This window comes from Loxodonta africana, chromosome 21, assembly GCF_030014295.1.
Source record: "Loxodonta africana isolate mLoxAfr1 chromosome 21, mLoxAfr1.hap2, whole genome shotgun sequence".
Taxonomy (NCBI): Eukaryota; Metazoa; Chordata; class Mammalia; order Proboscidea; family Elephantidae; genus Loxodonta; species Loxodonta africana.
In genome coordinates this window covers 33,847,028-33,861,340 of record NC_087362.1, presented here as the reverse complement: position 1 = coordinate 33,861,340, position 14,313 = coordinate 33,847,028, and positions in this window count along the sequence as shown.

The window sequence follows — 14,313 nt, the reverse complement described above, 5'->3', positions numbered from 1 at the left end:
CCCATGTGAGTGCTTGTTATGATTATTATCTTAAAAATTTTTGTGCCAGTCCCAAAACAAAGATATTGTTTGAAAAAGGAAGTCTACTGTTAAAAAAATCTTTTTTTTTTAAAGAAAAGTGGAGAGTCACTGATCTAGTACAAGCCCCTTATCTTCCCGTAGAGGAACTGGGACCCAGAGCTGAAAAAAACCCATTGCCATCGAATCAATTCTGACTCATAGTGACCCTATAGGACAGAGTAGAACTGCCCCATAGGGTTTCCAAGGCTGTAATCTTTATAGAAGCAGACCTCCAGGTCTTTTCTCCCGTGAAACCTCTGGGTGGGTTTGAACTGCCAACCTTTCTTTTAGCAGCGGAGTGCTTAACTGTTGCACCACCAGAGCTCCTTTACTACAAACTTAGTGACTTAAAATAACACCAGTCTGTTATCTTACAGTTCTGGGGATCAGAAGCCTGAAATAGGTCTTAAAAAAACCGAGGTATCAAAAATCAAGATGTTGGCAGAGCTACGTTCCTTCTGGAGGTTCCAGGGAGAATCCCTTTCCTTGCCTTTTCCAGCTTCTAGACCAGCCTGCTTCTGTAAAGATTACAGCCTTGGAAACTCTAGGGAGCAATTCTACTCTGCCCTATAAGGTCGCTATGAGTCGAGATTGACTTGGTGGCAATGAGTTTGGTTTTTTGGTTTAATCTTCACAAAAGCAGACTGCCCATGGAGCGGTTGGTGGGCTGGAACTGCTGAACTTTTGGTTAGCAGCCAAGTGCTTAGCCACTGCACCACCAGGGCCCCTTCCAGCTTTTAGAGGCTGCCAAAATTCCTTCGCATGTGACCCCTTCCTCCAACTTCAGACCAGTAGCGTAGCATCTTCAGATCTCTCTCTGACTCTGCCATTCTTTCCTCCTTCTTATAAGAACCCTTGTGATTACTTTGGGCCTAGATAATCCAGGATAATCTCTCCATCTCAAGATCTTTAATTTAGTCACAGCTGGATTTCTAGGGGGCAGGGAGGGAAATCATGATTAGTGGTGTTTGCCAATTACCATGGTGTAAATCTTTCTAACAATTTCAAGCTAACAGCATAACATCACTGAACTTGGAGTTGGAAGAGGTGCTGATGACTGGCTCTTACAAGCCTGTACCAGTTGACTTCAAGACATCACTATACATGTAGTCCACCAGGAAGGTCAGGGAAGAGCTCCCAAAGCTGAAACCCTTGGCTCAACCTTGATGGGTGAGCAGCAGAGAGCAAGGTGAAGAAGTAAGTGCCAGGTAGAAGGGGCAGGTTGGGTCCAGGCAGTTCATCTGGGGACCTGAAAGGGATTCGGCAAGACCAGAGAGTTTGGTACGAAGTAGAGAGTACCAGAAAACAAGGGCAAAGGAACAGGCAGGAATCGCAAGACAAGGGGCCTTCTACACCTTGCTGAGGGGTGTGGATGTCTTACTGTGGGTAACAGGCATGGGGTGGGCAGTCACTGGTGTGTTTAAAGCTGCTGTGGTTCTGATCAGAGAGCACACCAGCATCATACCTGGGGAGCTTTGAAAACACTCAATGACTGAGCTGTGTCCAGACCAATTAAATCAGAACCTCGGGGCTGGGACTGCGTAGAGAGGAGTGCTTTGGAAGCTGCCGGGGTGATTCTAATGTGCAGCCAGGGCTGGGAATGGTAGCTCTAAATCAGCAGTGACACAATCAGGTATACATTTCCAAGAGCTCATTCGAGCTCACTCAGATACTGCTGGAGGCGGTGTAAATTGGTGGTGAAAAAAAAGAAAAAAAAAAAAATTGGTACAGCCCTTTTAAAGAGCAGTTTGGTACCATTGTTCAAAATAAGAGATGCAGACACTTTCTGACCTGCCATCGCCGGCCTAGGAATCTGCCCTTCAGATAGACTTGTACGTGCGCTCAGAGATCTGTGTAGAAGGATATTCCCTACAGCGTTCTTCGTTTTAGTAATATTTTATTGTGTTTTAGGTAAAGGTTTACATAGCAGTTTAGGTTTCCATTCAGCAATTTCTACACAAGTTGTTCGTTGACATTGGTTACATTCTTCACAATGCATGAACATTCTCATTATTTCCATTCTGGTTGTTCCATTTCCATTAATTTAGTTTTCCTGCCCCCCTCACGTTCTCATCTTTGTTTTAAAGTAATTGTTGACTGTTTGATCTCATATCAGTGATTTTTTAAAGGAATGCAGTACTCACGGGGGATACTCTTTATTTTGTGAGCTAATCTGTTATTTGGAGCCCTGGTGGCTCAGTGGTTAAGAGCTCAGGTTGCTAAACGAAAGGTTGGCAGTTCAAATCTACCAGCCGCTCCTTGGAAACCCTATAGGGCAGATCTACTCTGTCCTATAGGGCTGCTATGAGCTGGAATCGGCTTGACGGCAACGGGTTTGGTTTTTGGTCTTAATCTGTTATTTAGCTAAAAGGTGACCTCAGGGGCTACTTTTGCTTTAGGGTTTAAAGAATATCTCAGGGCAATGGTCTTGAGGACTCCTTTAGTCTCAACTGGTCCAGTAAGTCTGATTTATTTATTATTTTTCAGGAATTTGAGGTTCTGTTCCACATTTTTCTCCCATTCTGTCAGGGTCCATCTACTGTGGCCCTAATCAGAATAGTTGGGAGTGGTAGCCGGGCACCATCTAGTTCATTTGCTCTCAGGGTAGATGAAGCCGTGGTTCATTGCAGTCTATTTGTCCTGTAGGCTAGTTTCTTCTTTGAGTCTTTGGTTTCTTTGTTTCTCTTTTGCTCTGGACAAATAGAAATCAATAGTTATATCTTAGATGGCCGCCCCTAAGCTTTTAAGACCCCAGATGCTACTTACCAAACTAGGATGTAGAACATAAACTTTATGAACTATATGATGCCAATTGGCCACGATGTCCCACGAAACTATGGTCCTTAATCCTTCAAACCCAGGAAAACAATCCCTCAAGGTGTTTAGTTATGAGCATTGTTTAAGTCACCACCTTGTGGTCTTTTGTTATAGCAGCCCTAGGAAGCTAATGTACTGACTAAGGCCACAGACCCTACTGAAGTAACCTGAGCACTGTCTTTGGGTCATTGAGGTTATTCAGAATGGCCACACTGGGGAAACTGAGAGACTTCAGTACCTTTCACTGTGGTCTTGAAGTACAAGCACACTTGGATCATTTACCACTGAGAGTTGCAAAGTTAAGGGGCCTCTAGGACCAGTCAGGTGACATAGGCAGGCTGGATGGGGGCTAGAGCAAAACTGGGAGCCCGAGACCCCAACTCATTAAGGTAGAATGTCGATCCAGTGTTGCAATATTTTTCCGCTTTGAAAGAAGAGCTGAAATCCTGATTTTTATGCTAAATCTCCCAAATTCTAAGTATTGCCAACTAATTCAGAAATTTATAAAGCTCTGTGGAGATGAACGTGTACATGTCCTATGATCCAGCAATTCTGCTCCCAGGTATATGCCCATCAGAAATACGCATGTTCGACTCACCAAAAGGCATGGACTAGAAGGTTCGTCGCAGCACTGTTCTATAATAGCCCATTATGGGTTGAATCGTGTCCCCCAAAAATGTGTGTCAACTTGGCTAGGCCGTGATTTCCAATATTGTGTGGTTGTTCTCCATTTTGTGATCTTATGTAATTATCCTGTGTGTTGTAAATCCTATCTCTTAGGACGTTAATGGGCAGATTGCATCAATAAGGCAGGACATATTCCACAGGAGGTTGTGTTTTGAGTCAATCTCTTTTGAGATATAAGAGAGAGAAGTGAGTAGAGAGGAGAGGGACCTCATTACCACCAAGCAAGAATAGCCAGAAGCTGAGCACATCTTTTGGACTCGAGGTCCTTGTACTGAGAAACTGCTAGACCAGGGGAAGATTGATGACAAGGACCTTCCCCCAGAGCTGACATAGAGAAAGCCTTCCTTTAGAGCTGGCTCTGAATTCAGGACTTTTAGCCTCCTAAACTGTGAGAGAATAAATTGTTTGTTAAAATCATCCACTTGTGGTATTTCTGGTATAGCAGAACTAGACAACTTAAGACACAGCCCCAAAGTGGAATGCCTGCTAACAGGAGAATGGATAAGTAAATCACAGCGTATCCACACAATGAAATACCAGCAACGAGAAGGAACGTAGTACCACCACCTGTAACATCATGGATGAATCTTCCAGTCAGGGGCGGATTAACTAATAAGCAAAGTACCCACAGGAATACAGTTAGCATCTAGGGGGTTCTCCTTCATTCTAGCTCAGAGAGGGTGGGCAGAGGGTCAGGGAGAATGGCCACTGCATACTCCCTGCCACTTATTGCTGAGTTCTTTCTTCATACCACTCATTGAACTAAATGCACACTGTAACCCCTCCTGCACTCCTCTGATATAGACACAATTACTTTCCCAATACAGAGATGGAGAAGTTAAGTAGCCTGTCAGGATTCAAACCCAGGTCTGTGTGCTGGTAACCACTCTGCTAGACCTCACTAGTGTTTTAAATTCCAGCAAGACTACATTTCTGGGGCTGTGTTCCTGCCTCAGAGACCAAGAGAAGGGTTTGGAGTTGAGTAAGACACATGAGAGGAAACCAGGTATAGACCAAACTGTAGGTAGTGCTTAATTTTACTTTTAACCTAACCTATTGTTAATCTGGAAACCCTGGTGGCATAGTGGTTAAGTGCTATGGCTGCTAACCAAAGGGTCAGCAGTTTGAATCTGCCAGGCGCTCCTAGGAAACTCTATGGGGCAGTTCTACTCTGTCCTGTAGGGTCGCTATGAGTTGGAATCGACTCGACAGCACTGGGTTTGGTTTTGGTTTATTGTTAATCTTTATGAGTCACTTGGAAACCTACTTGTGGGAATAATAATTTAATAAAACATATATTAGTAACAATATAATAAAGTTACAATTTTATTATTATTTGATAATCAGGACAACTGACTAGTTCATTGGGTCTGTGGCAAAGCCAACCGGTAGGGCTCTTGGAAATGCAGAGCATATCAAAGGCACTCAGCTTCTGCTGGAGTTCCACTCCCTGCTGAGATCTGTCCGTAGATGGAGCACAATGGTAGAACCTGAGAGGTCCTCAAAGGTAAACAAGGCACAGCCCTGGCCTTGAAGACTTCATGTCCGAGAGACAGACTCACAACTGACTACCTAATAAAGACAGATTCAGAGAAATGTTAATGAGGTATAACCGTTAAATTTTGGAGGGTAGGGGAGATCAAGATTGATCCTAATTGGGAAAATCCAGGGAAGACATTTGGAGGAAGGGGTGTGTGAACTGGGTTTGGAAGTAGGAGTAGGAGTTTGAGCAGCGACACTAACATTGATGAAGGCATTGGGCTGAGGTGCAGGAGTGAGGAGTGGGGTGTACAGGCGAGGCATGTCCATGGACAGGTGGGCAGAGATTAGGTTAGTAAAGGAATTAGGGGTGAGAGCAAGTGAAGATGGCTTTGAAAGCTGAGTCAGGCACTGGGATTGTGTTCTGAAGTCATTGTAGGAGCATGGAAATGTCTGAAGAAGCACGTGATCCAATCTGACTTCCCTTAGGGAAGATAGGCCTAGAGTGGGGCTCAGAGACCAGATAAAGACTAGAGACATGTCAGTCCCCAGTTATGAGACCAACAAGAGTGTGTGTAAAAGAAGGCAAGGACCGAACGTGGAGGCAGTGGAAGGAAGGCGGGGGCTTCAGAGGGAGGGTGCTTCAGGGCAGGCCTGAATGGCCAGGGACTGGGTCAGTGAAGGGAAGAGCAGCGTGCAGTGGTGAGCAGGAAAACGAGGCTCCAGTTCGAATGAGAAGTAGGAAAGGAGATGAGGTTTGGGGGAAAGAGGATCACAGACTTTAAACTTGTTAGGTTAAGGACATCCTGCTGGAGATGTGTGGAATTTGAGTCCCTGGCATCAAGAGAGAAGCCCTGGTGGCACAGTGGTAAAGCGCTATGGCTGCTAACCAAAAGGTAAGCAGTTTGAATCCACCAGCCACTCCTTCGAAACCCTGTGGGGCATTTCTACTCAATCGTATGCAGTCGCTATGAGTCGAAATCGCCTCAACAGCAAAGAGCCTGAAGCACAAACATGAGTCTCTTCAGCACTTCCGCGCAGGGAGTGAAGCTATCCCAGGGGGTTGAGAGGATGGGCTCTGGGAAGGAATCATGGGCCAGAAAATGCCTCAGGGGATAGTATCATGTGATTGGGGAAGGGGGAAAGGACTTCAAGGAGGAGGCCCTGTGAACGGTGCTCGTGTTACACAGACCACGAGGATGAGGATGGCAGAGAGACCTTCTCCGGGCAATTGGGGGTCAGCAGTCACCTTGAGGGCAGTTTCTGTGGTGGTGGAGAGCAGAGGCAGCTGTGTGGAGACCCGTCTTCTGGGAGTTTGTTAGGTGTGGGGAGAGCTCCAGTGGCAAGCAGGGGAGAGAGAAGGGGTGTGTGGAGTCAGGACACTGTGCAGAGGAAGTGGGATGATCTGGCCCTGGGAAGAGGGAGACCTGCAGGTAATTGAGGGGGTGATCCCGAAGGTGAGGCCTTGTGGGAAGAAATGGATTTCTGCTTGGTCGTAATAGGCGAATGGACAGAGTGCCTCTGAGTCCCAGGCTGTCTGCAGGGAATCTGAGGGGTGTTTTCATTCGGAAGACCAGGCTCTGGCCAGAGGCAGGCAATGAGCTTGGGGTTTGAAGTTGACGGGTGTGGAAATAGGCTGGTCCCTAGTGTGTTCCAGGACAGCCCCACGTCATGGGAGCCTGGCCAGGGTTTTCCGCCTGTGAAGAGAATCCCTGGAGGGACTTGAAAACGACCTAAGAGTCTGACGTATGGGCTGTTGTTGTTAGGTCCAGTGATTTGGACTCATAGCGGCCCCATGTGCCAGAGTAGAACTGCCTTAGAGCCTTTCCTAGGGTGTAATATTTATGGGAGCAGATAGCCAGGTCTTTTCTCCCACAGAGCTGCTGGGTGGGCTCGAACCACCGACCTTTCCATTAGCAGGCAAGCGCATAACCATTGTGTCACCAGGGCTCCTTGATGTATGGTACGGCCCTTTTAAAGTTTTTTGGAGTTCTGAAGAGCAGCCTGGGTGAAGTCTACATGGCCGAGCAAGTGAAAATCTCCCAAAGCGGTGTTCAGAGAAGTAGAAGAAATATAGATGGAGTTTAATAGTGCTTTGTCCTGTGGCTAATTACTTCCTGCAAATGGTTAGCTGAAAGGTGATTCCACTTACACGCAGTGTTTAGAATAAGTAAATGTGTAGAGACGGAAAGTAGCTTCAAGGTGGGGGAGGACAGAATGGGGAGTCATTGTTTAGTGGGTACAGAGTTTCTGTTTGGGAGGGTGAAAAAGCTTTATAAATAGATAGTGGCGATGGTTACAGGACATTGTGAATGTAATTGTACGCTGAAAAATGGTTAAAATGGCCAATTTTATGTTTTATATATATATTACCACAATTAAAAAAATGTAAGAAAGGGGAAGCTCTTGGAGGGTTCCCTCCTTCACACCCCCTTATCCTCTCTGTCCCCTTGTCCCTCCCCTGTCATTGGCGCTGATGTGGTCCTCCTCAACGGTGTGCGTGCATTCTGATGACCCATCCCTGAGCGCCAATGTGAAAAGATGCCTCAGGAAAAGGGCGCTGTCCCAGGTGAGTTTAGGGGTGAACAGGGTCTAAGATTCCAGAACACTCTGTGCACTCTTTGGTTGGGGAGCGCAGCCTGGGAAGTACGTGGCCCCGGTATTGCCTGGGCGAAAGGATCACCAGGCAGCACACACGCCCCACGTAAGGGGGATACCGTGGAGTCTCCGTGGAGTCAGCCTGACTGTAGGACCTTTTCCCCAGCATCATTCTGCAGGAGTGGAGTGTATGCAGGGTTGAAGATGGCGGGGCGAGGATGCCAAATGGCAGGAGGTAAAGAATCATGGAGACCAGAGGCCGGCACTGTGGCTGCCTGGGTCCTCCAGGGTGGGCCCAGGGATGGAGGGAAGCAGGGCCATTTTCAGACACTCGGTGGTTTTGTCTTGGAGGCCTCCTCCCACATCAGTCCAAACTTCAGTGCACCCACATTCCACATCAAAAAAGTATTTTGCTTTGCAAAGATCTAAGAGCATCTTACTATTTTGCTTTTGAAATCATTTGGCTACGAGGAGCTCATTAAATCTATGATTAGCACTGACTTGTTAGCAGAACTTGTACCTGCTTTGGAGAGGCCTCTTCAAAGAGAGACAGTGACATTGACATTGTTTTTAAGTGTAATGGAATATTTTGGATGCAAAATGGCCACTGAACAAATGAATGTGCTAAACATCAAGATCTATATGAATAGCAGGTTTTTCCCCCTCATAATTTGGAAGCTTGGTATGTTTTCAGAGTCAGAGGTCTTTTAGCAGGTCTTTGAGAAGCTTTGAGGGCCCGGGGTCTTGTGTACCAGAGGTGCCTAGTGGAGGCAGGGGAAGACTCCTTGTCGTCACCTTAGAGAACCAGGAGGGCCTGGGAACCTGGAGGTCTTCGTGAGGACAGTGGAGGAGGTGGGGAGGCAGAGGACTGTGGTCAGAAACTGGCGTTTCTAAGCTTAGAATGTTGGAAGTGGAGCAGTTTTAGCTGAGGGATGCCACGGTCTGAAGTATGCCTGATGGATAAGGTAGTCGATATTTCTGCTACTAGGACTATAGTTGGAAAAATTGTTAAAAATTTGGCAATAAGGCAAATGATGGCTGCATGTCCTTTCAATGCCATAGTATAGCATTGGTTACAGGCCAGGCTGTGGGCTATTTATATTTAATTCTTTAGGGAATTGGGCCTTTATTTGACTCTCTTTTACTGTTGACATGCCCAGATTCTGAAGTTACATGTTAACTTGCACACATTTGTCTGGTAGAGATGAAAATGATTTCTGTCTGTTGGAGAAGAAACCCCAAAGGTATGATTTTATTGCCCTGGTGCAAATGGTTTGTTCTCAGCTACTAACCGAAAGGAGCCATGGAAGAAAGTCCTGGCAATCTATTTCATAGGATTACAGCCATGGAAAACCTTATTGTCATGGATTGAATTGTGCCCCCCCAAATATCTGTCAACTTGGCTAGGTCATGACCTCCGGTATTATATGATCGTCTACCATTTTATCATCTGGTGTCATGTGTTAGAAATCCTATCACTATGACGTAATAAGATGGGTTAGCAGCAGTTATATTGATGAGAGCTACAAGATTAGATAGTGTCTCATGCCAGTCTCTTTAGAGATATAAAAGAGAGAAGTGAGCAGAGAGAAACGGGAAGCTCATACCATCAAGAAAGCAGCACCAGGAGCAGAGTGTATTCTTTGGACCTGGGCTTCCTGCGCGGAGAAGCTCCTAGTCCAGGGGAAGATTGACGACAAGGACCTTCCTCCAGCACCAGCAGAGAAAGCCTTCCCCTGGAGTTGATGCCCTAAATTTGAACTTCTAGCCTACTAGACTGTGAGAAGGTAAATTTCTCTCTGTTAAAGCCATCCACTTGTGGTGTTTCTGTTATAGCAGCACTAGACAACTAAGACACTTATGGATGCGGTGCAACTCGGGTCGCCATGAGTCAGAATTGACTCGATGGCAACGGGTTTGGTTTTCTTGGTTTTTAAGACAGTCACCAGTTTCACATGCCACCTACCAGTCTTATTCCGACATTCTTCTTTGGTGCCTATAAATACTCAGGTCCTTAAGTGCTTCTTGAATCAGCTTTACCATCCAGTTGGCTCCCTCATTAATGAGTAAAATGGATTTTTGACATGTGTTTATTCTAGATTTGTAGAAGAGACTTTGTTTTTTTAAGCTTTTGTTTTGTTTTAATAATTTTTATTGAGCTTTAAGCGAACGTTTGCAAATCAAGTCAGTCTGTCACATATAAGCTTATATACACCTTACTCCATACTCCCACTTACTCTCCCCCTAATGAGTCAGCCCGTTCCCTCCTTCCAGTCTCTCCTTTCGTGACTGTTTTGCCAGTTTCTAACCCTCTCTACCCTCCCATCTCCCCTCCAGACAGGAGATGCCAACACAGTCTCAAGTGTCCACCTGATACAAGTAGCTCACTCTTGATCAGCATCTCTCTCCAACCCATTGTCCAGTCCCTTCCATGTCTGATGAGTTGTCTTCGGGAATGGTTCCTGTCCTGGGCCAACAGAAGGTTTGGGGACCATGACCGCCGGGATTCCTCTAGTCTCAGTCAGACCATTAAGTCTGGTCTTTTTATGAGAATTTGGGGTCTGCATCCCTCTGATCTCCTGCTCCCTCAGGGGTTCTCTGTTGTGCTCCCTGTCAGGGCAGTCATCGGTTTGTTTTTTTAAACTTTTGAAAATTATATTTGATACCCTTTCCTAAGCCTGCTTGCCTTCTGGTAGACCAGGCAGAGAAGGCAGAGACCAATGGGGCCCTCAGGGCTTTTGGAGGACTTTTGGTATCATGGCACTTGGTGGTGTCTCAGATGCAAACAGAGTAGCCCCTGAGCTCAGCTCCCTGTTTGTGGGCTGAATTGTGTTCCCCCAAAAGATATGTTCAATGCTGAGTTTTTGTTAAGAGTGATGAAAACTTTTGCAAGCAGATTGTGGTGATGGTTATACAACATGGTGAATGTAGCTAATACCACTAATTGTACCTGTAAAAATGGTCAAAATGCTATGTTCAAATCCTAATCACTGTACTTGTGGACCTTATTTGGAAACAGGGTCTTTGTAGGTGCAACTAGGTAAGTTCACATGAGCTCATACTGGAGTAGGGTGGTCCTAATCCAGTGTGACTAGTGTCTTTGTAAGAAGAGAAGACACACAAGGACAGAGACACCCAGATGGGTGCAGAGGTTGGAGTGATGCTGCCTCAAGCCAGGGAATTCCTAGAACTATCTAAAGCTCGGAAAGACAAGAAGGGTCTTTCCTAAAGCCTTCAGACAGAGCATGGCCCTGCTGACTCTCTGAACTCAGACTTGGGGCCTCCAGAACTGTGAAAGAATAAATTTCTGTTATTTTAAGCCACTGAGGCTTGTGGTACTTAGTTACGGCAGCCTCCATTTCCATGTACCAGATTCTGTTCCAGTGACCTATTGCTATGAAACAAACCACCTTGAGCTTAGTGGCTTAACATAACGGCCATTTTATTATGCTCATAGATTCTGTGGGTCAGGAATTTGGACAGGACACAGAAAGGATGGTTTGTTTCTGCTCCTCCAGCCCCAGCTGGAGGACACAAAGGCTGGTGGCAACTTGAATATCTGGGGCTGGAGTGGCTGGGGCTGGTGGATTCATTTCCAAGATGACTTCTTCAGTCATATGCCTGGCACTTTGGCAGGGATGGCCAGGAGGCTGAGCTCATATGGGATGGTTGTCCAGAGTGCTGCCACATGGCCTTTCCAGTATGGCAGCCCCAGTGTTCCTGTGAGCAAGACGGAGCCTGTATGGCATTTTATGACCCAGCCTCAGAAGTCCCAAAGTGTCACTTCTGCTGTACTCTATTGGTCAAAGCAGTCACAAGCCCGCTCAGGCTCAAAGGAAGGGAACGTTGACCCCATCTCTCAATGGGAGGAGAGTCCAACAATTAGTGGTCACTACTCTTTCCAATCTCCTTCCTCTTTGGTCCCTTCTGCTGACTTATAACAACCCACATCTCATAATAAACCACGGATGCTTTGTCAGAAGACAAGAGAGCTCAGATCTCCAAATTCAATCTTTGTTTCCAGTTCCAACACGTGCTTATTAGGGGTTTTATCCAGCTGCGATGTCTTCTTTTTCTCAGTTCTTCCAATCTTGCGGGTGGAGTTTCCAGGAATGTATGTTCATGGAATCCAAACACAACTGAAAATGTGCCTATTGACATCAAAGAACGCTCATGCTACATTTAAATGAAGAAAGTAAAGGAAAAATAAAATGGAAGCGTATATATCAGGATCCTAAGTGGTTATCTCTAAATGAAAGGTTTATAAATGATTTCTGTTTTGTTTTTGTGTATTTTTTTTTTTTTTTTAACAAAGCTTTAGTATTATATGAAGTTAAGATTGTGGGCTCTGGAGTCACACTGGTTGGGTTCAAATCTTAGTTCTTTCCATTTCTAACTTTGCAACTTTGGGCAAGCTACTTAGACTCTCTGAAACTCAGGTTTCTTATCTGTAAAATGGGGCTTATAATAGGCTAATAGTACCTACCTCAAAGGGCTGTTGTAGGGATTCAATAATATCATGCATGTAAAGCACTGAGCATAGTGTTTAGAATAAAGTAAGCAGTTATGGTTGGGAATTATTCTTAATGGTGTTATTAATAATAACTTTCAAAAAAGATAACCAGATCTTAATTATTTCTAATATCCTGACAACAGAATCTCATGTGTGTATATTTGTACCTGTGTGTTTTGTTAGGAATACAAACCCAGATTTATTGCTGGAAAAGTCTCATAATTTGCTTTCACACCTTTTAAGAGCTGTTTGCTGCAGACATATTCTGCCTTCATGAAAATTCCGAAAATCTAGGGCGGTGATTTTCCTTAGAGGGGAGAGAGAAGGTCACCAGGAAAGTACATTGTTCTCTTATGAATCCTCAGTATTTTAGAGAAAGTATTTAATCAGGCAAGATTGAGAAGCTAAAAGCAATAGAATAAATTGACCTGATTTTTTGTAAATGCGGCGGCTTTGTTCCCTGCTGGCACACAACGTTTTTTTGATCCTAAGAGGAAATACATTGTTTGACTTGATTTTGCTGTCAGCAGAAATCTTGGCTTTTGGGCCCAACACCCTCCCTTGTTAAGTAGGAAGGGCAGAGAGGATTACCAGTTATATATTCAGAGCAAGTCAGGATGAACAAACAGTCGCTAAGAGGTGGGGTGATAGTCTCCTGGTCCCAGTAAGACTGGGAGACAAGACCCATGGTAGCAGTGTACTGTGAAGCAGGGCTTGCCTGGATCTGAGGGATTGGGCTCAATCTGGCTCTACTCCTGGGGCAGAGCTGGGCCAGAGCTGGAAGTTTGTCAGTTTTGCACCTGGTCTATGGGCTGGCATGGAATGGGCATACAGTAAACATTGGATGGAGGGAAAAATGGATGAATAGATGGAAGGATGGATGGATGGACGGGTGGACGGGTGGACAGGTGGACGGGTGGATGGATGGACGAGGGATGGATGGGTGGACACTCAGATGGGTACATTTAGTCTTCTTTCCACTATGCCAAGCTGCCTGAGGCTTGAGTCTTAGATCTTGTAAGGTGGTCAGTTGCCTGTTTAGACTTGATTAGATATTGGTTTAGACGAACTAGCTATAAAAGACATTTGTGGGTCAACTGGGGTTCTTAAATATGGTCTGGGGATTAAACGAGATAAAACCCTACTGGAAAGAGAAGGTACACTTTGTTGACTGAAAAAAATCATGTAATCAATATATAGTGTGATCTTGTTTTGGTTTAAAATACATAGACATAGATGTATATATTTAAATGAATATTCTCCAAAATACAATTAAAATAACCCTATTGACAAAAAAAGCTGAGTTGATTGCTTCCTGCGGTAAGGGAGATCACCGCTTGGCCAGAGTCTTAGTAGTGCCTTGGAAGGAGGCAGATAAAGGTGGGATGTTTGAGTTTCTTTCTGCTCTTGCTTCATTTTTCTGGATACCATGTAGGGCTTGCCTGGCTAATAATAAGAGTATTAATAACCTACAATCTCTCCCTTGGAGACATGTTGCTCATGGGGTTACAGAAAGTAATATTTATTTTCCTCCAAATAATTTTCCATATTTTCTACAGTAAGCATGTATTTTTATATATTTGTACAAAATTTCTGTCTGAATAAAAGAACCCAAAAGAGCACTCCCATCTCAACAAATAATCACCCTTTACAGCTTGCTGTGTGTACTTCCACACCCTTCTCGACATATTTAGTAGTGAACAGTTATGAAGGCCGGTTGCATGCTTTTATCATGACCTCATTTAATCCTTCCAGTAATTCCAAAATAGGTCTTCCTTATATTTTCTTATTACATAGAAGGAGACAGAAGCGCAGAGAGGTTAAGTAGCTTGCCCAAGGTCACACAGCAGTGAAGAGTCAGATTTGAATGCAGGCATTCTGACATCAGTGTCCATGCCATTAACCGCTCTGCTGTACTGTTCCGTCCTTATAAACATAATTTAGCGAAGTTAACCTGCAAATATATGGGGCAGTGGTGGTTCAGTTGTAGAATTCTCACTTTCCGTGAGGGAGACCTGGGTTCTATTCCCAGTCAGTGCACCTCATGAGCAGCCGGCTACCACGATCTGTCGGCGGAGGCTTGCATGTTGCTATGATGCTGAACAAGTTTCGGCAGAGCTTCCAGACTAAAACAGAATAGGAAGATAGGCCTGTTGATC